The 26927-nt window shown below is 38.5% G+C and overlaps 1 protein-coding gene across 5 annotated transcripts in view; it reads right to left on the bottom strand.

Moving 5' to 3' along the window:
• AGBL1 (AGBL carboxypeptidase 1) overlaps positions 1-26927 on the bottom strand; it is an 857161-nt gene that overhangs the window by 106109 nt on the left and 724125 nt on the right. Inside the window, exons 23-24 of one of the 5 annotated variants that reach the window (XR_013395946.1) lie at positions 21086-21178; positions 6559-6911 (exon numbers count right to left, since the gene is read on the bottom strand). The exons of the other annotated variants lie outside the window; for them this stretch is intronic. The gene's annotated coding sequence lies outside the window, so the exon portion shown is untranslated. The remainder of the gene's footprint in view (positions 1-6558; positions 6912-21085; positions 21179-26927) is intronic. 5 annotated transcript variants of the gene reach the window in all.

Below are 26927 nucleotides of genomic sequence, written 5' to 3'. Positions count from 1 at the left end.
CATCCATAGACCCAGATCTTACTACTCCAGCTATCTCATATCTGAATTTTTCCAGTAGCCTTCTGACTGTTCTCCCATCTTTCATCCTCCTCCAAGTTCCATCCTTTTATTCTACCAGAGTGATCTTTCAAAAACTCAGCTCTGCTAAAACATTTCTGATGGTTCTCCACTACCAATAGGAAGAAGACTGAGTTCCTTGGCCTATTGTATATGACATTTCTTTATTTAGCTGGTCTTGATGTTCATTCTTTTCCACCACTTCACTTGACTATCACACTCTAGATACACTGAATACCTTCAGCTCCAATAAGTGGGGCAAGAATTATCCACATATTTGTACATCATCTTCCTTCTGTCTCTAATAATCTTCCTTGGTCCATCTGCTTCACAAACAATAACCAATCCCTCGAGACTAGGCTCATGTGTTGCTTCCTCTGCGACTGTTGGCAAAGCGAAGCACTTCCTCCTCTGTGTGTCCACAAGGCCTCCTAGTGAACAATTTTCCCTCCAGTGCTGAGAGCTGCTTGAGGTGAGGCCTGAATCTTGCTCCGTTTTGTTCTCACCAGCACCATGCACTGTGCCTAGTCTATACCAGAAATGCAATCATCTGTGTTGAGCTTAGGAATGTTTTGGAGACAAAAGCTGAAATTTAATACTAAGGACAACCCTAAGGCAAAGAAAGCACACCAGAGATGGAAAAAAAATTTCCCTATGCACTGGCCACGCACGAGCTTCAGTACAGACAGAACTCCGAACTCAAGGATTCTGAGAAATGGGGTTAATTAATCAAAGAAACACTGGAGACTGAGATGACTTTAGGTCATTTAGTCCTGCCGGGACTATAATATTCCCCACAGTATATTTCCTAGTGTATTATCCTGTCATACTTTAAATATTCTCAGTAATGGGGCCTTTCACAGGTGCTGATTAATAGGGTTTAGAGAAAAATGGCAAGAAGAAAACTGCATGCCAAGGAGCAGAGGAAGAGAGAGTGATGGGCAATTTCATGTCTTTAGACCTAGAAGGTGAAAGGGTCATTCTCCCCATAGACTGTGTGTTGCAGACAGGCAAGAAAATATTTGGTCATGTTGTAGCTAAATAACAGATCAGAAAACCCCCACTCACTCAAAAGGATAGCTTTGAGCCAAACCCCCAAGAAGGTTATATTCCAGGGACTGTGTTCTTGTCTTTCCCTCTCTCACACATTGCAGCAGAACTAAGAATCTACTTAGTCCTGAGGAAAGGAAGACTGATGTGGTTTTTGTTGTTGCTGTTTGTTTTTACAAAACCTTCCCATGTGTGAACTTATTTGAGGCATACTGACCAAGGCTGCCAAATCTCTCACTTCAAGATGTAGTGAACCCAGGGCTGAATTACTGTAATGTTTTAATGAGGTTTTTAAAAAATCTGGAACCAAATGTTTCCATTCCAAATAGTGTGTTCAAGGTAATCATTTATCCTATTAAAAAGCTAATGATCCAACAGAGCTTATATCGGCCAAACGACATATGAAACTCATACCAAGGAAATCAAAAGCCAGGTCCAGTGCTGCTTATCTCCTCAGAAAATTTTCAATCATTCCTAGATGGCCTGAATTTCAACATTACATTGAAAACGTGTGATCTACCAAATAATATAGATGAATGGGTTCTTAAATGTTGTTCATTTCAGTCAAATTGAGCTACATATCTCTAGAAAGAAACCCAATATCATTGGAAGTTCCCCAACTTGACACATTCTTCCCTTCATTCCAAGGACTGCCTGCATTTCCTAATCAATACCTTCCCGAATTAAGGCAATGAATCCAAAATGTTCCAGCCAATGAAGTAGTTCTAACACTAATGGCTACTCACAAGTTAGGACACAGGGCTAGTATATCAAATCGTGTGTTTCAGAGGACATGGATATAAAGGAATGGGATAAATACCAGACACAGTTTGCTAGGAGAAAAAAAATTCTGGTTATGAAATGACTCAGCATATATATATATATGTGAGGGGAGTGGAAATGGCTTTTAGAGATGTTAACTTTTAAGGACAGGGATTTTTGGGGGTAGAAGGAATCATCAAAGTAAGACTTTCCTAACCTCATATTTGTCTGGGGAAGACTTTAGTAGTAAAACTTTTAAGTAACCTGTTATAAACGTAGAAAAATGAGAAGAGCTATAGAAATTATTTCACTGCACATTCAAATTAGAATGAATCACTGTGCTTCAGTGAAACAGATCTTGGATTGAATTATGAATCTGTCACTTTCTAACCAGTGACTTTAGGCAAGTTTATTATTTTTTTCTAATCCTTACATTGTTGGAAATGGAATGAGACAATGTACATAGCAAGCCTCTCCTTCTTTAGATACTCATATAAAATTGTTTTGCTAAATAATGGTATTTTATGAAAGAAACCATAGGATTACACTTTTTTCCATTCATCAGTATCTCACATATTATCTGTCAGGAATGCTAATAAATTACTATTGAGTATATAATTGAATAAATAGTCCAGAAAAAAAGAGAAAATCCATCCATGAAGTCAAGAAGAATTGCAAGCAGTTAAAGAACAATGATCCAGATGAGAATGGAAGCAACTAAAGAAATAATAGACAGGAGAGAAGGAAGGAAAGAAGGGAAGGAGGAAAGAAAGAAAAGGGAAGAAGGAAGGAAAGAAAGGGAAGGAAGAAAGGGAAGGAAGGAAGGAAGTAGGGGAGGAAGGAAGGAAGGGAGGGAGGAAGGAAGGAAGGGGAGGAGGAGGAGGACAGAGGGAAGGGGAGGGGAGGGGAGGGGAGGAAGGAAGGAAAGGGAAGGAAGGAAAGAGGAGGAAGGAAAGATTAAAGAGAAGGAGAGAAAATTTATAAAACTTAGTAAAAATCAGTTTTTCATCTTAGCAGATGTAGCCATTTTTACATCTCTCATTCAGTTCCTATGGGACATTATGAAAAATGAGGGAAAATTAATGAAATTTATGTGCAATAACTTATTTGCTATGCCAAGTCAATGACATGCTAGTAAAAATCTTGGTTAGCTCCTCAGGTGTTTCTGAAAGCTGTTTTCTGAAGTTTGTGCAAATGCTATGTAGAGAACACCATCTTCTCTATGGGAAAGGAATGGGTAGCATGGAGAAACACCACTTCTAAAATTCTCTCAACTGAGAAGCATGGAGAATACCAGGGGTCAGCCACAGTTTAGAAGCCTTATTTCTCAGAATGGTCATTCTGTATAAGATTTATGGATTGAAAATTTATTAGAAGTAAAAACTAAAGGGAGAAACAGGAGGGAAATCACATCTAATAATTGCTCCTATGGAGTAATTTTCTTTTTTAATTTAATCCTCCTCTAACTCATCAAGGTTGGTATTATGAGTCTTGTTTTACAGATGATAAAATAGAAGCTCTGAAATTTTCCACAGCTTGCCCATGTTTATGCAACTACCAACTGTGAAGCTTATATTCACACTCTGATGCTTCTAACTGGAGGGTGGAACGGGTGGAACAGAGCAGCTATAACACTTGTTTTACTTCGATTATCTCTCACATACTGTATGTGCCATTTTTTATTTGGTAACAAAAGTGCTACAAGTCAGGATTTGTTTTCCCTACTTGACAATAGGAAAATGTAATTCGGAGAGGCCAAGTCATATATTCAGAGTGAGGATTCACTTCTAAGTACAGAAAGTCCCATTACACAGAAATCACCTCATTCCTAGGAAACTGGGCCAGCTGGTCACACCCTTTCCACAACACTCAGGACTTCCAAGGTACACAGACCAAACCTATAGGCTGTGTGGCCTCTTTAAAGTAGTAATATTGTGACAGGTTCCAATTCCACTTTTGCTAAGAAACAAAACAATGACAGGAAAAAAAATTTCTTTTCTGTCTCGTCTTCCTTGCACTGCCACTGTTGTCATCACCAACCACAAAAGGAAATATTTTTGGTGCACCTGCTATGTACCACGTCTGGTACTCAATGCTTCCAATGCAATGTCTTTCACAGTTCTCTCCAACAGGTTTTTTATTATGAACCCAGAGAAAATAATATTTGTAGGGCACACTGGAGTAAAAGGACAGTTGTGGTCAGAGACAATCAGGCAAGAGCCCCAATTAACCTAGACCCTGGCTGTCTATTTGCAAGGCTAAAGTGCTCACTATCTGGCTTACTTGTAATGAATGTATGGCACACTGACTGAGCAGCTCTGTTCTATCTTATTTAAATCTTTACCCGCCCCTATTTTCAAGATCAACTGACTTGAACTTAGGGAGGTTTGTCATAGTTCCACAATTAGTATATGTTAGAGCTAGTTTTGAGCCAGATTATTTGAAATGTTTCTCAGGAAATCTAGAAAGCAGTTACAAGTTTTAAGGAATAAGCATAGATGTAAAATATAAATTAGGGTCAGTTCTGCAATGCAGATGTAGTCACCAATAAATAATATATGTACTATATGATACATGATGTATCATGTATTGTATATAACACAATATAATAGAATATAATAGATGTAAAAGAATAGTTATTATTTATAATATTTATATAGTGTACAAATAAGCATCATTATATATTACATGCATTATGTATATTATAATTAATATAAAATAATAATGAGCATTTATATGCTACTTTATAGGTAGCAGCACTCTTATGAGTGCTTTTATACATAAATTAATTCAATTTACCTTCATAAGAACCCTCTGAGATAGTATTATTTCTCCCATTTTACAGATTAGGAAGGGAAGGAACAGAGAAGTTAAGAAGCTTGCTTAAGTTCACATAACTAGTCAGTGTTAGAACCAGAAGTTGGACACAGCCAGCTCCTCCAAAGTCCTTGTCTTGAACTACCCCACCATCATGGAATGTGAAACTAGTATGAGGTCCATCTCCTGAGATTACCAGGCACAGAACATATATTTCGTATGGCATTAATTGTTTGATACTTCTTTTGGGAGTTTCAGTTCTGCTCAGTCACTGTTTAAGTAATTTCTCCCTAATTTTTCTCTCCCATGTCATGTTTCCTCTGCTTATTCAGAGTTTTGCACCCTCTCAATCTGCTTAAGACTGATCTGGCAGAGTCAATCCGAAGTGGTGGAGATCATTCCAGTTTCCATCTTGACCCCATTGATCTATAGTATGTCTATGTCCTCAGCATCTGAATCATAGAATCCCAAATGCATGACAATGTATTGTCCCTGAAGGAAGTGTTGGCTCCAAGTTTCTGGAATATGTCTTTGTGTTCTGGAGGCCTCCCACCTTTCCTTCATTCCAGTCCCGAATCCCCAGCAAGCCTCCAAACAGTGAGGCCAAAGTATGAATATGCTGGGCCTTGAGCACTGATAAATTCTTGGCAGGAAAAAGTCTCTGGGGAAGGAGCCCCTGAAATCAGCACAGACCCTATTAGTATTTTCTGGAGTTTGTGCTGTTACAGAGCTCTAAGTGGAGTGTTGTAGACTGTTTTGGTTTTCCCTGCTTCTATTGGGTCTGTCACAAACTGATTAGGACTTACTTGTAGTACGAGTTGACTTTGGGGGATTACAACTGGGTAGTAAATGGTTGTGTGCGTTGTATTTGGTTGTAGAAAGCCTGTCAATGTCTGTCCTGTGCATTTGGGGCAAAATTAGCAATTTATTTAGGAAAAAAGTACTTTTTACACATGAAAAATTATGAAAATAAGCATTTCAGAGAAGTGAGAAAATCAATGAGCATGTCCCACCAACCCCAAGGGGCTATGTTAGGTCCACATATCTTCAAAACAGCTAAAAATCATTCCAAGCAATTCATAATCTTTTATACTCTGAGATACATTTCTAGCCCTCTTCCTACTGTGCACATGTCTACAGCACGGAGTCCTACACATTTTTATTAGCTCCCTTGTTGGAAGGCTCAGCAGAGAGGGCTAGATGCTGAGTGTTTGGCAGTACTGAGGAACTCTCATCTCACACCAAGTGGCAGTTTTGGGCAGCGGGCAGAGTGGGCAGGGGAACAAGGCTCTTGCAGAAAGTCTTGTGACGTGCTGGAAGAACTCACAGAGGAGACTCTTGCACCACTCTTGCTCAGTTAAGTCACTATTTGTGTGTTAATAAAAAACTTCAGCCTCTAGGGTCTATTTGTCTGATGCTCCTTACAGACATAAAATTTATTTTGAGCAATAGAAAAAAAAAAAAAGAAAAGAAAAAATCCTCTTTTCTCCTTTTTGAAAAAATAATGGATTGTTATAATTTGTCATTGGCTCATGGGTGAGACAGCTCTGCTCAGCTAACCAATCATCTCCTGGGGTCAGAAAAGACCACTTGAGTCCTTTGCAATTATTTTATCCAATATGCACTAGAAACTTGGCACTGGGAGTCCTTCAGCTTTTCCCACGGGACCCTGCTCACTCCCCGATGGCTCTGTCTAAACAGCATCTCCCTTATTAGCTAATCTAAACTTTTCCTACCTTAGCTTTGAGTTCTTGGTTTATATTCCATGGTTTCTGGCCACCGATGCTTCTTTTCTTTGCAGATAGTGAATTTGGAAAATAATTCTTCCAAAGGAACTTTGGTATTTAGACAATAAAATCCTCTAGGGCTTACCTTTTATGCAGACAGGGCCTCATACTCCACCTACTCCTTCATATGGCCTTTCCCGTCCTTTGTTATACCTTCCCCAGGAATAGTGATATAGCGATTTCTGTGTAAGCGAAAACAGTATAACCCAGGTTTTTGAAGTATGTCTTGGGCCAGAGCCAAGAGAACTGGCATTGCTTGTCCTCCAGTTTAGGATAACATTAAATTGCCATCAGGACACATGCGTAGCATTCACATTTGGCTTCGCTTCCTTCCATTTTGCATTTTTCCTGAGGCCAGATTTGTTGTTGTTATTATTTTTGATTTGGGTTTTTTTGTTGTGTTTCTGCCTCCACCATTGGCTTGAAACAGAGAACCAGCTAAGAAGAAAATATGATGAATTAGAAACGCTTCAGAAAGTTCTGTATTAAATTCTGATTCTGTCATTAACCAGCTGTATGTTTAAGAACCCAAATTTCACAACAGTCAGTAATACTACTCACCTGAAGCCTTTTCTAATGATAATTAACATGAGATATGTTGAAAGCTTGTCAGAGAACATGCACTTAACAGATGGAAGTCTCTTTCCCGCTTTCTCAGGTTCACGAATGTTTACATGAATTTCAGGGAAATTATGGTGCTTCTTCCCACTCTTTTAACATTTACTTTTAATGTTAAATACCAAATGGCTGGAATTTCTGTCACTTCCCATGATCCCTTTGTCTTCTAGCCCATACTTGGCTTTCTTAGGGATTGGTTTTTTTCATGTCTCTCTTCCTGAAATCTACTCACCAAACCATTGGATAACGGTATTGTCTTTCCTTATGCCAAGTTAATTAACTACAGCACTATTGATATAATGAGCCAGGTAGTTCTTTATTGTGAGGGGCTGACCTGTGAATTGTAGGATCTTCAGCAGTATCTCTGATCTCTACCCACCAGATACCAGAAGCAACCTCCACCCCTGTGCCAAGTTGTGACAACCCAAAATGTTTCCAGACATCGTCAAATGTCTCTTACACACCACAGTCAGTCCTGGTTGAGGACCACTGCACTATGTCCTTCCCAGTCTCTTTCCTTCAAGACTTTAGGATGAATTTTGTCCTTACCAAGAAGCAACAGCAATATTGCCACATCATTTAGGAGATTCCAAACCGCCATGAGATTAGGTAAAACTCAAAGGAGAGATGCAAATAACCTGACATGATTTAAATGGATTGCCCATGAGATGCCAGAGTTGACTCTTACCTTTTCTGAAATGAGGCAGGATAAATACTAATTGATATACATATTAGTGTTTGTATTAGTCTGTTTTCATACTGCTATAAAGAAATAACTAAGACTGGGTAATTTATAAAGGAAAGAGGTTTAATTGACTCACACTTCCACATGGCTGGGGAGGCCTCAGGGAAACTTACAATCATGGCAGAAGGTAAGGGGAAGCAAGGACTTTCTTCACATGGCAGCAGGAGAGAGAAGAGCATGAGCAAGGGAAATGCCAGATGCTTATAAAACCATTAGGTCTCATGAGAACTCACTCCTATCACAAGAACAGCAGGGGAGAAACAACCCCTATGATCCAATCACCTCCCTCCCTCAACATGTGAGGATTAGAATTCAAGATAAGACTTGGGTGGCGACACAGAGCCAAACCATATCAGTGCTCTACATGATGCTCCTTATGAAACAAATCTAAATTCCTCACCATACTATGGCCCCTCATTTGGATGCTGTTTCCAACAAGGTAAATACAAAAGAACCCTCACTTCCTTAGGAAAACTATCTCTGATTTTGGAGTAATGGTTAATAGCAGTCCAAATAATGGATCACACATAGTACTTTGCTTCTTACCTATCTTACGTCATAAAAAGTTTGTGACAGTCCTGTACTGAGTGTCTTATTATCTTCTTTTTGTAGATAAAGAAATTGGAGCACAGAAAGGTTAAGGGACAATTGCAATGTAAAGTAATTAGTGGATGACTGAGGCTCAGTTTAAATGCAGGTCTGTCTGACCACAAATGCTTATAGCTCACCTTCACCTCACCTTTATGTTCAGTAGCTCCATGAATTGCATTTATAGCACAATATTGAGATTTCCTGTTTGTTTACGTATCCCTTGATTACTAGACTGTGAGGTCAGAAACAATGATATGCATATTCCCAGCTTCCCCTTAGATATAGAAACTGAATCTCTTGATCTGTTTTTATGTGTTAACATATTTAGTATATTATATATTAAGTAAATGCTAGACTAGAAATAAAGAGGGTAGAATTCTATTACCACATTGGGCTCTCCAGCATTGCAACATGGTTCTACTTTGTGATTTGAGGAACAGGTGCATGATAGAACTTGAACATTTGTCCACTGGAAATGAATCAGGTAAGGAATATTTGAGTCCCTTGCAAGTGCCAGGCTCTATGCTAGGAACTGGGGTTACAATGGTGAATCAGGTTAACATTCTCTGTCGTCATGAACACTACAATGCAGTTACTGAAAACTGAAAAAAAAAAAAAAATGAAAACCTCATTAGAAAGCATCTGGCTCATCTGAAAATGGGAATAATAACCTAAAGTCTAAAAAAAAAATAATTCGAAGTTGAGAGCTGATGAGTCAAACTTGAAAAATAAAATGCTGCCCACTGTTTCTGTATATGGAATCATTCAGAGAGACTCATAAAGTTAGTCTCCCTGTATAGCCACAAAAAGAACTCGGCAAATTTAAATCCCTAACTATCATCAAAAATGTTTTCAAGATTTATTCCCACCATCTAGGGAGCTGTTTAGTCTCCAAAGGATATAAAGTTTAATTCTTCCCAAGTATAATAGCATCCATAAGTTGTTGTCGCGGCTTGATCATTTCTCATCTTCAGCATAAACTGACCAGATTCTGACTCCCATTCCCTTTAAGTCTCTGAGATCTCCAGGTTCCTCTGCAGCTCTCTCCAGGGGGCACATGTAATAACCACAGCAATGATCTTTTCTATTTACTAGTATTTGCTTTTTCTCCCAGAGCATTCCAACTGGTTTAATCATAACTCCATCAAATTTTCATGTAAAATGTATTGGTAGAATCTAAATCTGTACCGTGATGGAGAGATCTCCATGTTAAAGTTAAAAAAAAATCTAGATATAGTTATCTCTATGTTGAAGGTTAAACAGATCTAGATAGATAGTTACAGAGATAGACACAGATACAGATAGATATATGCCAAGAGAAGTTCTTGGGAATGTAGTATCTTCCATTATGAGACTTCATAGAAGTAGGTAATATCTCACAAAGGGAAATAAAGTATGATGTAACATGATTGAGGACCAGGGTCCATGGGCAGATAAAATACTAATAAACTGGAAATCTCTCATCATGAAGCAACATAGTAAGTAGCAGGCACAGAAGAGAATGGCATGAGTGAGTTTCTGAAGGACTTTTAAGAAGGCTTTAATATAGATAGATAGATAGATAGATAGATAGATAGATAGATAGATAGACAGACAGACAGACAGACAGACAGATAGATAGATAGATAGATAGATAGATAGATAGATAGATAGATAGATGTAATCATCAATGGTTATAAGCTAAGAAAAAACATGTGTATTCTCTTTTCTGCTTCTCCCCAAAATTTATCCAAGAAAGAGTTTTGCTTGCTGATAGAATTTAGAAGAAAAACTTAAAACAACTAAAGGAACCATGATGGTTGCTACTACAGAAAGAGGCAACATTTGAAGCTGTAAGATGGTGAATGTAAGGATCATTTTGAGGATGGACCATTAAAAAAGTGTTATACATGTTAAGTTTGAGTTTTTTTTGTCTGAAGGCAAAGATGTGCTAAGAAGAGACACCTATTTAAACTCAACGACCTTCTGTTGGATAAATTTGCTTTAAAAAAGTTTCCTAACACTAATCTTTAGTTGGTGTTTCACTCATCTCACCCCTTAAAATGTCACCTGCTGTATAACCTAACTCAGCAACTGCTACTTCTGATAAGAAGTCATTGTCTTCAGTCAGATAGCTTAGTTCTCTTTTCTGGGCCAGTCTCCATTTCTTCATTCTCCATTTCTACCTTTGTAAGTGACCTTCTTTTCTTCAGGTAGAAAATATTAAAGTAAATATTTTCAAACAGGATATACAGCATCCCAAAACTGTTCTGCAATGAACTTGCCAGGTGGTAGTTGCTTGCTAGCATATGGCTCATGCTTGAACTTAGTACCGCTTGCCAAATTCAATTTTTAAATTATGTCTTACTTTAAAAACTCTCCTAAAAACATAAGAGGCCAGTTTCCTAAGCCAAATTTGTACACCAGTTATGCAAAGTGAGAAAGGTACTTGGAAATACATTAGGGAAAGTGTTGAACACCAAACAGACTTATGGAAAAAGGATTCCTAGGTTCCATATTTCTGGTTTCCTTCTGTCCTAGAGGCTCTTAAAGGAAATTCTGGGCCTTTTTTCTCACTTGTCTTCTAAGATGTACTATTTGCAAGGATATGGAAAGGAGAAAAAACACAAATACAAAACTATCCTAATATAAATTAGTCAACTGAAAATTATCTTTACATGGCTTCAAACATTTTGTAGTTTTGTGGCATACTTTTTGCTAACTACAGCTCATAAATATGTCCCAAAATAATATGTACAAATATGATGTGTTGGTTAATTGCCAGAATCTATGACAAAAAGAGTAATATCCTATCACATGATCTGGTTCTAATTATTTCATGGTGATGCAGGTGTTCTTGCTAAATGGAAAGTGGCCATTACTTATTAGTAAACAAGCATGATATTGGCTGCTGTAAGATGAAAAATGAGAGTAATGAAAAATAATGAAAAACCACTTGATGCTCTCAAAAGGGACTTGCTATTTTGAGAAGCCTGGGTTCCAGAAGGTATTAAGCTGCATTTTATACCTGGGTAATTATATGGATATTTTTTCAGTTCTTCACTGGAACCTTAATTTTCCGATCTAAACACTGCCAGTTACATGGTAATTAATCTTTGAACTTTTTGATGACTTCAAGTATTATTAAGCAGTAACTTGCAGAACCATTTCATTACAAGGTAATGATTAGTTTTATATGCAATTCCCTAGAACTTTTCAGCTAAGAATTTCAAAATGGCTTGCAGAGTCAAATGAAGATGTTAGGGGGGTTTCTTTTTTCTTTTCTTTTCTTTTTTTTTTTTTTTTTTGGTGCAAAGTCAACAAAAAAATAGAAGTGAAATTCAAATTACTTATTCAATTTCTCCAACTTCCTGTAGATCCTTAGAGCAAGAATTCTAAAGTTTACATAATTCCATCACAATGTCAGACGCCATTTTTTAAATAAGATGAGCTACTCTGAAAACGAGTGAGAAGGAGTGTTAAGAAATAAATGTGGAATAGCCGTGCCTTAATTATTCCCAAGTATTGCTCTTACTTAGTGTGGATTCATCTCTTAACACCCACCCTATTCGCCCACACTTTGCAAGGGCAATTTCTGTGTGCTTATGCATTTTTCAAGAAATCAAGGATACATTTATTTAATGTTACAGAAAAAATTGCCTGAAGATTCCTGCCCACAACAAGGGGCCCTAGAAAATTACAATTGCATTCAGATACAAACAAAAGGAACCGGAGAGAACTGTCATACTAGATAGGACTCTGAATTTGGAGTCTGATTCCTACCTAGACACTGAGTGCTAATAAAATGCCCTGGTATTGAAGAAAGATATTCTCAAAAAGAAGACTCGCCTCAGGCAAACACATTTATTATTTTATTTTAATTTTCCTCAGAATGCCAATGAAGACTGCCCCAGCAAACCAGCTTCTTCCCCAAATCTTCAAGTCAAAGTCTCCTCATTCAGAAGGTTCACTTCCAACAAAAATAATCAAAAACAGACAAACAACAACAACAAAAACTCCACCACCAACAACTAAAGATTTTGTCTCTTGACTGTGGTTTCTTCAGGCTCTCTAAAAATATGGGACTTTGGGCTTCTCAACCTAGCAGATCTAGTTGCCAGTCCTGGATATCCAGATGTACTACCCGGCATGTATGTGGTATTAACAGGACAAGTTACTAAGTTTGTCTTCTTCCCAGTTTCCAAGAGGAAAGTTGAAATGAATAATATTTATCAAACATAGTTGTTTAAAAAACTAAATAAATCATGCCAGATAAAGTGTCTAGTTCATTGCTATTACGGTAGTGGCTCATTCAATGGGTTTACTAACCAATCTTAGTAACAAAGGAAAGCAGAGTCTTCTCAATTCAAATTTCTAAGAATGTCCAGGGATTGAGGGTACTCTTAACATAAAGAGACTCTTTTAACAATCCCATGTAATTTGTTTACATAATTCTTAAGATGCAGACATTATAGATTGATTCACCCAACCCTATCCCAACACCCTTGTAGCATGTGTCCCAGTTCACTTAATGCTGGAGAGTTAAAGTCTAAATTTCCCAGACTCCTTGGCAGTCAGGGTTCCACGGGTAATCTGACTGTTACCAAGTCAAATCTGTCACTTGAGATTTTGAAGGCAAAGGTAAATGTGGTGGAATTGGCTGTTTTTGTTGTTTTGTTCTGTTTTCCTGTAGAAATTGAAACCGAAGTTCTATTCTATGGTCTGCAGTCTAATGGATACCAAGGGACTGCAGTGACAGCCTCAGGATTTCAATTGGAACATATGTACCAAGTGGTCGGCCATTTCTCCTGGCTGCATTGCTTACCGCTGGACAGGGCCCAAGCTTTAGCTGCATGAACCTCCAAGACATTCTGTAACTAATTGCCCTTAATACATTTCTTTCTGCTTAAACTAAAACCCTGACAAATACATTAGCAGAATATCATTTGACAAAAAGGTCATGTCCACAAAAAGAAGTAATTTTACCTCATATCAAACTTCTGATTTTATCCTAAGGCCTCCACCCCCACGGGTTTCCTTCCCTTTGCAGGTTACTCCAAGTCCTTCCCTCTCCATTTTGCTGATGGATCACCTCCCCACCACCCCTGCCCCATGCTTTAAATATGTTACAAAACTCTTAACTTGAAGGTCCTTGACTCTTGAAATGCATTTGTACCTTTTTTCCTGCAGACACTCTGTCATTCTTCCATAGAAAGATTTAAGCAGGGCCTCTTTGTCCTGACCTATTTCAACTGTGATTAGCTGGAAGGATCACTCAGTAATCTGAGATGTTTGAGCCAAATGGAGAGATCAACAGGTAGAGAGCTGTCAGCAATTAGCAATTGCCTGGTGCATTTTTAATTTCTCAGAGTGAGCAAGTTGAGATGCCTGCAGGATACCAAGTTCTGGCATGAGGAAGACAAACTAGGAAAGGAAAAGAAGAGTGGTTTCTGCTCCTTTTTTTGAAATGACCATGGTTTTCCATTCTATTCTTAGAGTATGAAGACACAGCCTCCTGTGGGTCGCTTGTCACTGGGATGTGAAGAGGAATCTGTCATGCTGGAACAGCCCAAGGATAGTGAGAGCCAGTGTGCATACCCACAAAATATCAGCTTAACTGAGGTCTTCATGATGTGGGCATGCAGTCCTTTGAGAATTATGTATAAAATATCATGGGGTGAGGACTACTATGTGTCTGACATTGGGCAAGGTGCTACAAATATCCCGTCCAATTTAATCTTCAGAGATCCTGCAAGGTCAGAATTCTAATGGGAACTTCACAGACGAGGTAACTCCGAGTAGTTAAGTGACTTTTCTGAGTGCACAGCCAGATAGTTGTTAAAATTTGAACTCAGGTTTGTCTAATGTTCAGAGTCCATGTTCTGTACCACTGCACCACCTCTTGGAGTCAGCACAGCTATCTCAGCCCTGGACAGTTCATTCTGGTTGATTCTGAGAAATAAACTTTGTAGCGAGAAAGCCCTTTCTTCCTAATTCATAAAACAGGGCTTGAAAACATTTTTGTATAAAGAGCCAGACAGTACTGCTTTGTGGACTAAACAGTCTCTGATGCAAATAGTCGACTCTGCCTTGTAGAGCAAAAGCAGCTACAGACAACATGTAAATAGATGGGTATAGCTATGTTCCAATAACGTTTTATTTACAAAAACAAGTGGAGGACTAGATTTCATCCTGTGCCATAGTTTGCTGACAATTGCTGCAAAACTAAACAAATCCATTTCAGTGTTGCATGAGCTTCTAACTGGTATGAGCCAGAACGACTATAGAACTCTAAAGCCATACCTACATCTTGGGCTATTATTAAAGATTCTTGTCACATCCTGGGTGTGACTTACATTTGGTCAGAAGTGTTTTGGACTGTGGCATCCAAGAAGCAAGCAATACAGTTTTTATCTTTGACCCTTGCACTTGTTTGATGACAAAGAATAGATTGAGACCAACTACTTCAAGTTTCAGAGAGTTTACTTGTGTCCTTTGAGGCTTAGGGACAATCCTTTATGACAGAAATGAAAGGACAGAGTGTATTATGTTCAAAGCCCAATAACGCTTACTTTTCTGACAAAACAAATGTCTAGTCATCCAACTCATCTCTTCACTTTTCCCAGTGTGAGGTGGAACAAATGTGGTCTTTGCATGAGAAAGAATGAGAAGAGAATGCTGGTACTAACAGTTAATTTTTTATGTGACCTTGAGAAAAGCATTCATTCATCTGGGCCCAAGTTTATGCATTTTTAACTTGGTGATAATTGTACCAATGGGTGCCTCATACAGTTGGTGTAAATTTTTAGTTGGTTGACACACGTAAGAAGACAGCTGCATAGTCCTGAGTGCCTCATGTACACGTGCCAGGTTCTTAACGCAGTGAAACTGACATGCCATGTCTCCAGGAAGGCAATCTGGTGCTTTCTTCTTGTGTGCCTTCTGGGCTATAAGATCAAGCAGAAACCAGCCAGTCTGGATGGCTCACGCCTGTAATCTCAGCACTTTGCAGGGCTGGGTGGGTGGATCACCTGAGGTTAGGAGTTTAAGACCAGCCTGGCCAACATGGTAGGAAACCCCGTCCCTACTAAAAAGAATACAAAAATTAGCTGGGTGTGGTGCTGGGCACCTCTTGTAATCCCAGCTACTCAGGAGGCTGGGGCAGGAGAATTGCTTGAAACCAGGAGGTGGAGGTTGCAATGAGCTGAGATCGCACCATTGCACTTCAGCGTGGGTGACAAGAGTGAAAATCGATCTCAAAAAAAAAAAAAAAATCAAGCAGAGAGCAAGGTGTTTACTAGTCAGATGCCTGTGCTGAGGGGCTGGATGAGGAAGGGCAGTGCCACTCAGATCGGAGAGTTGAACTCCTGAACATCACATTGGATCTAACTCTCAAGCAATTGCAGAGTCATGCTCCCTAGCCCAGGTAATGGAACCCTCAGGGAATGCTCCCAATGACATTATTTCAAGGACGAGCATTTCTGAGTGTTCCACAAAATTCCATTCCTCCTCTTCATTCCCAGAAGGCTTTATAAAAGATTGGCTGCCAGATATCAAAACAGGGCTCCACCAATCAGCCTCCGTCCAGGCAATGATTTGTCTATCCCCATGTCTCCCTTTCACAAGGCAGGGATCCAAGCAAGAGCAGATAGTCAATGGAAATTGACGATCTGGCAATTAAAGCTGAGGATTCCAATTGCAGCTGAAGTGCCAGGGCTGGGCCTTATAGCCCTCAGAGCCATGGAGACTAAGTTTCAAATTTTGATAGCCACCCTTTTCAGCTGACCTTTAGCAGATGGCCCTGAGCCTGAAGCTGTTTAATTGATTATCCCCCAGGGTGCTGGGTCTATTATTTTCCCCCTTTGGCAATTTTCTTGCTTTTGACAGGTGCCGGTCCCCCCAGGTGGCCTTCTAATTAGGAACTTTCTGTGATGTGATGGCACAGTCCATTGTGTCCACTTTGGGACTTTTTCTACATAACTAGAAAAAAATATAAAACTAGCAGTTCCATAGCTTGTATACAGCACTGTGCTTAGGACTGAAAGACTAATGTTACTTTCATCCAGCTACCTAAGAAATAGTGAAATATTTTTGCCATATGGATAGTCATGAGGTATGTATCTAAGGGCTGTCCAGTTTCAGAACATCACTGAACATGGGTTGGGGGAAAGTACACTGATGTAGAAGTAATAAACATGAGACCCCACAGGGTTTTTTTGTTTGTTTGTTTCATTAAAGTAAAATTCACATATCATAAAATTATCCATTTTAATCATCGTAATGTGTACACTTCAGGGGCTTTTACTGCACTCACAATGCTTTGCAATTATCCACCACTATCTAATTCTAGAACATCATTACCCTAAGGAGAAACCCTGTACCCATTAAGCAATCACTCCCCATTGCCTCTTTCATCTAGCCCCTGGCAATCACTAATCTGCTTTCTGTCTCTCTGGATTTGCCTATTTTGGCCATTCCATAAAAATAGAGTTATCTTATATGTGGCCTTTTGTGATTGGCTTCTTTTATTTAGCATAATGGTTTTGAGGTTCACCCATGTTGTAGCCTGTATCAGTACTTCATTCCTTTATGTGACTGAATAACCTTCTGTTGTATAGACCCACCACTTTTTATTTATCCATTCATCAGTTGATAGACATTTCAGTTGTTTTCACTGCTTGGCTATTGCAAATAGTACAGTTATGAATATTCCTGTACAAGTTTTGTCTGAACATATGTTTTGCATTCTTTGGGTATATTTCCAGGAGTGGAATTGCTGTATCATGTGGTAATTTTATGTTTAATTGTTTGAGGAACTGCCAAACTTCTTTCCAAAGTGGATACACTATTTTACATTTGCACCAGCAATGTATTACGTTTCCAGTTTCTCTGTAACCTCACCAACGCTGGTTACTTTCCATATTTTTTATTATGGTCATCTTAATGTGCATTCAATGGCATCTCATTGTTGTTTAAATTTGCATTTCTCTAATGACCAGTGATGGTGAGCATCTTTTCATATACTTGTTGACCATTTGTATATCTTCTTTGGAGAAATTCTACTCAAGACTTTTGTAATTTTTAACTGGGCTGTTTGTCTTTTTGTTGTTGAATTGTATATTCTGGATACTAGACCGTTATCAGACATATGATTTGAAAATATTTTTTTCCATTTTGTGGGTTGTCTTTTTACTTTCTTGATAGTTTCCTTTGATAAACAAAATTTTTTTAATTTTGATAAAGTCCAAGTTATCTGTTTTCTTTTGTCACTTATGCTTCTGCTATCATATTTTAAAAACAAAATTGTGAAATCGAATGTCATGAAGATTTTTGCCTATGTTTTCTTCTAAGAGACATATAGTTTTAGCTCTTAGGTCTATAATTCATTTTGTCTTAATTTTTGTAAATGCTGTGAGGTAGGGTCCAAATTCATTCTTTTGCAAGTTGCCTTGAACCATCTGTTGAAGACTATTGTTTCCCTACTGAATGATCTTGGAACTTTTGTCCAAAATCAATTGACCATAGATGTATGAGTTTATATCTGGATTATTAATTCTATTTCACCGGTTCATATGTCTAGACTTATGCCAGCCTTCCCTAAATATTCTTTTGGTCAAGTTAATCCATTCTTTGAGCATCAGATTTCTCATATCTAAAGTGTGTGTATTGGGAGGAAGGAGGCAGATGGATGAATGATAGTCTATGGTGCTTTTCTAACTCCCAAAACAAATGTTTTACAATGAAAATTATTTTTACCATTTTTATAAAGAATGGGAAATTCTATAGGCTCCTTTCTGTACCTTGAGGATGGCATTAAATTTAAAAATATTAACTAAGGTTACTGTCTAATTTTTTTAAGTTATCAATAGGCACAAAAGTACAAATACCTGTGTAGTTCTAAAAGATGTATAGAATGGGACTGACTTGACAATGGAAGAGACAAATATCTATATTTTTGTTGATAATGTTACTGGAAATCATGAAAATACAGCTTTGACTTCTCTAACCTTCTGTCATAATTTCTGGATGTTGTTAATCGTTTTCTCTTTTCTCTTTTATTTTTACAAAATAGAGATGGGGTTTTGCCATGTTGTCCAGGCTGGTCCTGAACTCCTGAGATCAAGCAATTCTCCCATCTCGGCCTCCCAAAGTTCTGGAATTGCAAGCATGAGTCACCACGCCCGGCCAATATTGTTAAGTTTTAAAATAATTATTTTAAAGGTATAGACCGAGTAGAGGTAGGTCTGGATGGATGGGTAATGATTTCAAAGTCTATTTAACCACTTTATTCTTTCCAACAAATTTCTTCATAATATGAACCCACATTATTCACATAACTCATATGAAACTCCCAATAAAAATCTTACAGGCCACTCTCAATAATTTCCACGCTGAACAGACCATGTACATTCCTTGCTTGACATCTTCGCTGTCTAGTATTTGGAATGACATTTTCCAAATACTAGACAATGAACAGGTTATATCAGAATTACTGGAGTACTCCTTGCTAATAAACAGATTATTATAGAATCTACCCAGATTAATCAAATCAGAACATGAAAGGAAGAAGGGGACTAGAGAAGAAAGGCACTGAACAAACACCCCATGGAATTCTGATGCAGAGCAAAAGTAAAGTACTCTTTTCTAATGCATAAGGGACAGCTGCACATAGTATATGGTACTGAAAGTTAGGACAGGCCTACTTCAGAATAGTTGTGGGCGCTGGAGTTAGATATAGAATCATACAATGTTAAGCTTATAAAATCAGCTATGTGTTGGGGCAAGGAATTGTGTTAGAAACTATATAAAACAGGCTGGTGCAGTGGCTCATGTCTATAATCCCAGCCCATTGGGAGGCCGAAGCGGGCAGATCACTTGAGGCCAGGAGTTCAAGACCAGCCTGGCCAACATGGCAAAACCCTGTCTCTACTAACAATAAAAAATTAGCAAGGTGTGGTGGCACACACCTTTAATCCCAACTACTCGGGAGGCTGAGGCATAAGAATTGCTTGACCCCAGGAAGTGGGAGTTGTGGTGAGCCAAGATTACACCACTGTACTCCAGCCTGGATGACAGGGAAAGACTCTATCTCAAAAAAAAAATATATATATATATATATATATATATATATATATATATATAAAACAAGGAAAGATGAGTTCAGAATTCAGCTGATACTATGGCAAAGATCAGAGGAAAAGATTCAATGACTGCTGTTCGTATTAAAGATTTAGGTACCCAAGAAATTGAGGTATCCAAGAGAGTTTCAATGACATTAGCTTGTAGAAAAGCAAAGTGAAGATAGGCAACATTTCTGTGTCTGAGTTCCAGCTGACTTTACTTCCCTAAGGAATACTGAGCTTGAAAAAGACTGAGACCATTGTGGCCAGCTTTCCTGCCTAAGGATACAGGTGGGCATTTACTGAGCACATGCTATGGGTGAGGTGAATTACTTGTTTTAAATCTGAAATGATCATGCAAACTAAAGTGCATCCGTAACAGGCAAAAGTGAAAATTTACGGAGTTTGAATACTTATCCAAAGTCATACAAATAATAAATGGAAGTACTGAGATTCATATATAATACTACCCACATTTGATATACACTACTCAGAAAGTGTAGCCTAAGCCTTATTGGGAACTTATCTTCAGACCTAAATAGCTTACTAAAGTGACCAGGTCATCCAATCTAACGGTAGCTAACTGGGAGGATTCATCCACTGTGGCAAATCATTTTAGGTTCATGTGTTTTCCAGATTAAGGATGTGATCTCAATCTGAAGTCTGGATTTTCATATCTTTCCAAATATTCTCCATCTTCCAATGCTACCTCTTACTTAATGATCATCTGACAGTTCTGAAAATTCTGACAAAGATTGATCTTTCTCCTTCCTGTCATCTGCTACATGGATTATTTTGGTTATTTTGTCTGTAGATTTTACAACTTATTATTATTCTTGTTTTAGTGCTTGGGACTAATTACAACTTCTTTCATGCAATTGCTTCTTGGGGGTTACAGAAGCCATACAGTGTGGTCCAGGAGCTGCTACCACATGGAACTGTTACACATTTTCTAAATGCTTGTTGAATTAAATTCAAAGTATAGTGAATCTCTATGACAGGAGGGACTTTTAGGCACACAAGATGAAGAGCGAGCAGTCCTGAGAGTGAGCTGCTAAATTCCTAGATTCCATTACATGCTTCATGCTGCTACCCCATTAGTATTCCAGTGGAAATCATTTCCCATAAAATACATTAAAAAACCATAGGAACCCTAAACTAAGAGACCAAGTGGTCATCATCTATATCTCAGTATTCTAGAAAAGAAGTTCAAATTGCAAGTTTGCCACAGGGCACTAGCTTGCAGGTCCTACAGTGATGCCGACCAAGCTCTGAGGAAGCCCAAACACCTATTAAGATACAGGTGTGTGAGATGGGGGAGAGAAAGCCTTTTTAAAAAAGATACAGGTGTGTGTGTATGTGTGCATATGTGTGTGCATGCGTGTGTGTGTGTGTGTGTTTGAAGGACAAAAATACACCCATGGCTTCCTTTCTATTCAGCTGGTAAAATTAATATGCTACACAAGTTCCTTCCCTCAGGTTGACAGTGTTACCCAAATGCCTTGATGAAATAACATCTAGAATGTCTTTCTTCTGGAGAAACACAGTACTTTCCTCACCTGAAGTTTCTTTCTGTGGGCTTTGTGATTAGAAAATGATTTCCAAGTGCAAAATGCAGCTCTATGTACCTTCTTCAGAAAGTTTTTCAGATCCTGGGATGAGAAATAAGTAATGAGAATACATCATCATGTTACAAATAACAACAACAAAAACACCCTTATTTTATAATACTGCTGAACTTCAAGAAATCAGATAAGAGAAGGAGCAAAAGTAGTGAAATCAAGGATGGCGGTGGTTATGTTACTGATTGAGAGGTGTGGAGTTTCCTAGTCTCTTGGTGACTATTTTCATCACCAGAAACAATTCAAATGATTGAAGTCATCTAAGCTGAACTGACAGTCATACAGATAAATTTGACAAGACTTACCAGGGCTAGCCCCAGGGAAGGGTGAGGTATCTTATGCCCCCTATCATCAGAAGCACTCACTTGGTCAAGTGAATATTCCCCTACTCTTTCAAAAACATTGGGGGTCTCTAAGTATCACAAAGACTACTAAAACTTACACGTGTTTCCAACCACTCTCTGGAGTGAGTGACAATTGAGAGCCACTGAAATGGGGGTTGTGGCAATCCAGGTTGGCAGGGGCTGGATTGCAGTTTTACTTAGACCTGGATCATTGGCCAGGAGGTATAATTTAAAGGCTCGTTACTCACCTCCCCCTTAGCTTTCCAAGAGGGTAGAATCAAGTCCATTTGTATTCAGCTGTTTGTCCCCCTCAATGGGATCATCCATAAACCCACATGAAATTTCCAGCGAAGAAAAATTTAAACAATCTGGCAGCAACTACCAAAGCCAAAGTACAAGCTGCAGTGATGGGAATTTGGCTGAAACTTGTCTCAGATGATCCCTATCTCACGCTCTTAACTCCAGTTGATAATCCGAGTCTGCACTCTGCTACTTCCCTGGGGGAAAACATATTCCATTGTTGCATGATCTGATATTCCTTGCCTAACTATGGAGCCTATGGAAGTGTCAGGATTCCAGATTAGGAGCACAAGTGTACAGGCAATTGGGCTGAGCACAGACATCTTGAAACATTGTAGGCAGTGGCTTGTAGGACCTTATTTCTGACTCTGTAATTAGATACAGTAATGGATTTAGATGCAAAAGCTTTGACCTTGCACGTGTTATTTCCTCTAGCTAGAAGGTTCTTTAGCTCATTCTCCATCCTTCCAGATTTTGCAGTGTGATCTACTCTGCAAAGCCTGACTTTAACCTGAAACCCTACTGCCTGCCAGCAGATCCCATTACTTCTTTTTCTACGATTTGTGCTTATCTGTGAATGCCAAACTTATGCTTGCTTTGGAGCCTTGCTTTTTTGGTCTGTGATATTCTTCTTCTGAATTTCATATGTTTGATTCTTTCTCATCACATATAGCTCACTCAAATGTTTGTACCTCAGAGAGGCCTTCTCCGACTATGCTGGATGAAGCAGATCCATTCCTCAACACTTTTCATGACATTATCCTTTTAAAACTGTTCAGCACAACATTTGTCACTGTCTGAATTATGTTACTTATAAATACATTTAATGATCACTAATTTATGGCAGTGATTTTGTATGTTTATTTACTAACTGCTTATGACTATCTCGCATCTTTAAAATATATGCTCCAGGAGGTCTTGCCTCTCTTGTTCACTGCTATATCCCTAGACCCCACAGTAGATGTTCTATAAGTATTTTACAAATGAAGAAATCAATGGCCCCAATATTGTCCCGTACTTAGTGCTATTAAAACTCTTAACCACATTTTCTTACAATGACTTCATTAGAGATGAGTCCTTTAACAATCCTGAACTCTCTTGAAGGTCAAGTTCTGTGTCATCTTCCTGTGTATAATACTAGAAACTTGGTGCACAGCCTGGCGTATAGTATGTGTTTACTAAGAATTTGCTAAATAAAATAACAACTTGGCTATGTAGTCTTTACTTTATTCATATTTTGTTCTGTGGCAATAGGTTTGCTCAAACTCACAAGCAAGAGACCAAAGAAAGCATCTAAGTCCTTCCAAGGGCTTGACCTCAGTGGGTGCTGTGCAGAGCCGCTGCCTCAGACTCCAACTCCACCAACTGCTAGATCCTGTTCTTTGCCCTCTGGCCTTAGCAACTGGCCAGCATCTCCCACATCCTCATCCTTCTACTTTAGAAAAAGTTGATGCACATTTCTTTGTTCCCTTACTTGACTTTCTTATGTTCAAGAAGGTGGCCTTCAAAAAGATGCACCACAGTTTGATGGAACTTATTTTCAATGCAACTGAAAGCAAGAATTAGTGTTCAAAATACAGAGACTCTTTGAAACCAACATTTAAAAAAATTAAAAATTAAAAGAAGAAAAAAACAGATATAAGTATTGTCAAAACATTCTTGGAAGAAGAAACCTAAGTGACTACAACCTCAGTAGTAATTGAGAAAAATGCAAATTATCCATATGACCCAGCAATCCCTCTGCTGGACATATCCCCAAAAGACATGTAATAAGAACCTCAAAAGTATATCTGTGCTGTCATGTTCACTGCAGGACTATTCATAATAGGCAAACTATGGAAACAACCCAAGTGCCCATATACATATGTATACAAAGGAATATTATCCAGCATTAAAAAAGAAGATCCTGACATTTATGAATGAATCTGGAGGACAATATGCTAAGGGAAAAAAGCTAGACCCAGATAAAAATATTGCATGATATCACTTACACGTGGAGTCTAAAGAAAAAGTTGAATACATGGAAACAGAGAGTAGAACAGTGATTGCCAGGGTAAGGGAGGGGAGGAAAATGAGGGGATATAGATTTAAGGGTACAAATTTGCAGTTACTTAGAATGAATAAGTCTAGAGTATGTAGGATGAACAAGTCTAGAGATCTAATGTACAGCATAGAGACTATAGTTAATAATACTGTATTGCATACTGAAAATTTGTTAAGAGAATAGATTTTAGGTGCTCTCACCACACATACACAAAAATGGGTAACTATGACAGGTTATGGATGTTAGTTTGGTTGACTGGAGTAATCATTTCAGTATACACACACACACACACACACACACACAATGTTGTACACTTAAATATATGCAATCAAATTCATTTTATAAAACAAAGAATACCCATTAAATACTTGAGTAGTACAAAAGAATCAGTAATAACCCTTCAAACAACATCATTTAGGCAAACACCACCAAGTGCTGACAAAATGTGGAGCATTAAGAAATCTCATGCACTGTTGGTAGGAATGTAACTTGGTACCACCAGTTGCAGACCAATTTGGCGATATCCAGAAGCTGAACATACCTTTTGGCTCAACACTCTCCATACTGGCCAAACGGTAGTACAAGGGTACAAGGAGATATGTGTGATAATGTTCAATGTAGCACAGTGTTTAATAACACATGCATAAATTCTAATGTGTTTCTAAGACAACTAAATTAAAGGGCTAGATCTACATGTAGCAACATGCGTATGTCTCAAGAACACATGCTGAAATAAGAAAGAAGGATTCATAAAGCATGACAACAATTACATGAAAGTTGAGATGTGTCAATAAATGATAGTCAGGTAGATGGTCCTTAAAATGGTAAAAGCTAAATTTAGAATAATAGTTATTTTAGGTTGCAAAGAGGAAGATGCATTCTGACATGGGTATAGAGAGGATAACCATTTTATTTGTGATATTTTATTGTTTAAGCTTGTTAGTAACTATTTATGCATCTATTATATTTTTATTTTAATACATAAATATGCCCTAAATATCTTATTAAATATTTTATTAAAAATAATTGTACCCAATATCCTTTGTACGTATTGATGACTGCACAAGCCACATCCTGCCACACTCTCTTTCTACAGCCCAGAGCCCCTGGCATTCATGTGCTTTCAGAGCCGAGGGTTTGACACAAGTGTTAGTCCCAGAAGAATCAGTAATAACTTTCCAAAAAAAAAAAATCCAGAAAACCTTTCAAAAAAAATCCAGAAAGCCAAAAGTCACTGAGAAGAAGCCAAACACCTTCACAACTATTTACCCAGTGGGTGTTTGTACACAAACTACCTGATACATTCCTATATCCTAGGTCACCAGCACTAACCTAGAACACTAAAATCACTTCCCATCTCCAGTCATAGTTTCTGCCTCTGATGCAGTCTCAGCTCTCCTGTTTGAGTTTCTGTAACTAGACACTAGCTCTTACCCTCTGTACCCCCCACTAGAAAGAGCTCTCTGACTACTCAGTTGCCCTATAACTCAGTTCTCTTGGGGTTCAATTACCTGCATTTATTTCTTGTGATTTTCTCCTAACTTCTGCTTCATTGCTGATATCTGTGGTTCCCAAACTGGACTGCTCATCATAATCACTAGTGACCCTTTAAAACATGCAGATCTCAGGCCAAGCTTGGTGTCCCGTGCCTGTAATCCCAGCACTCTGGGAGGCCAAGGCAGGTGGATCGCCTGAGGTCAGGAGTTTGAGACCAGCCTGACCAATATGGTGAAACCCCGTCTCTACTAAAAATACAAAAAATTAGTGGTGACGTGTGCCTGTAGTCCCAGCTACTTGGGAGGTTGAGGCAGGAGAATCACTTGAACCTGGGAGGTGGAGGTTGCAGTGAGCAGAGATCACACCACTGCACTGCAGCCTGGGTGACAGAGCGATACTCCATCTCAAAAGAAAAAAAAAAAAAGAACATGTAGATCTCTGTGCCTCTTCCCGGACCTTTTGAATCAGAAAATGTCCTAAAGGATTCCGATGGTCAGCCAGATTTTCCAAACACTGACCTTGATCGTGCTTCCTCTTGATTCTCTCCCTGCACCTCCTACCCAGACACCTAAGCCCCTTACTAAGCGCTACCTGGATGTGCTTCCCTACAGCTGTGCCCTGGCTCTCCTTTCTCCTATTCCTCCTTAGCTTCAGGGATGGAAAGGGCAGAGAGTGCACCTTAGGAAGAGAAGTTTTATCTGCAGTAACAACAATTTATTTGCATTCATTGTAGGAATTTGCCTGAAAAAGTACAGCCTTCCTCTTAATTTATACTGATAATTATTACTATTATTTGTAATCCTGTGTTTGAAAAGGCACTTGATAAATTATGAACTTACAAGCTAAATTTTTAAATAATCTTATTTTGAATAACTTCAGATATATAGAAAAGTTGCAAAGATAGTAGTACAAAGATTACCTGTTCCAGTGATGTCAAACTCAATTCGGCCAATGAGCTATAAACTAGAAAGAACCTAATGCCTTGTAGGAACTCGGGCTATAACTACTGAGCAATATTGTATTCGAGAGTATTCTATAGGCCAAGGCAGTCTGACTAACCTGTCTCTATGGATAATTTATAACGCACTAGAAGCCAGTTACCTTTGAACTGTGGCTCACATAGTGGTGGGAAACTATGTAAGAAAAGTAAGCTTTATCAAGCAATAGGATCAGCCTGAATCAAAGCCCACTGCAGCAGTTTTTAATATATAGTCAGTGAAGACACCTGGGGTACTCCCTAGAAAGCAGAATCATGAACCCAAGGGCAAATAAACTAAAACCTCTAAGGATAGAACCTGGGTCTCTGCATTTGTAACAAGCTACTCAGGGATTTTTATTCATAGTAATATCTAAAAACCAGTGGGGCAGAGAATATGCTCTGGCAAGCTGAAATAAATGTTAGCTATTATTTCTGGAATTTGCATAACCACATCTCCTGTTTTCATTCGACCAGTTCACAAAGCAAATTAACTTTCTGGCTATATTTTTCCTGAATTCCATCAGTAGGTTGCCTCTGTGGGGAACAGGACTTTCTATGCTCCAACATTATTAATATCATTATTAATATTTAACATGGCATTAGGAGCTTATGATG

Source organism: Macaca mulatta, chromosome 7 (assembly GCF_049350105.2).
Source record: "Macaca mulatta isolate MMU2019108-1 chromosome 7, T2T-MMU8v2.0, whole genome shotgun sequence".
Taxonomy (NCBI): Eukaryota; Metazoa; Chordata; class Mammalia; order Primates; family Cercopithecidae; genus Macaca; species Macaca mulatta.
Note: the sequence above shows the minus strand (reverse complement) of the source record. Positions and strands in the feature narration are given on the sequence as shown.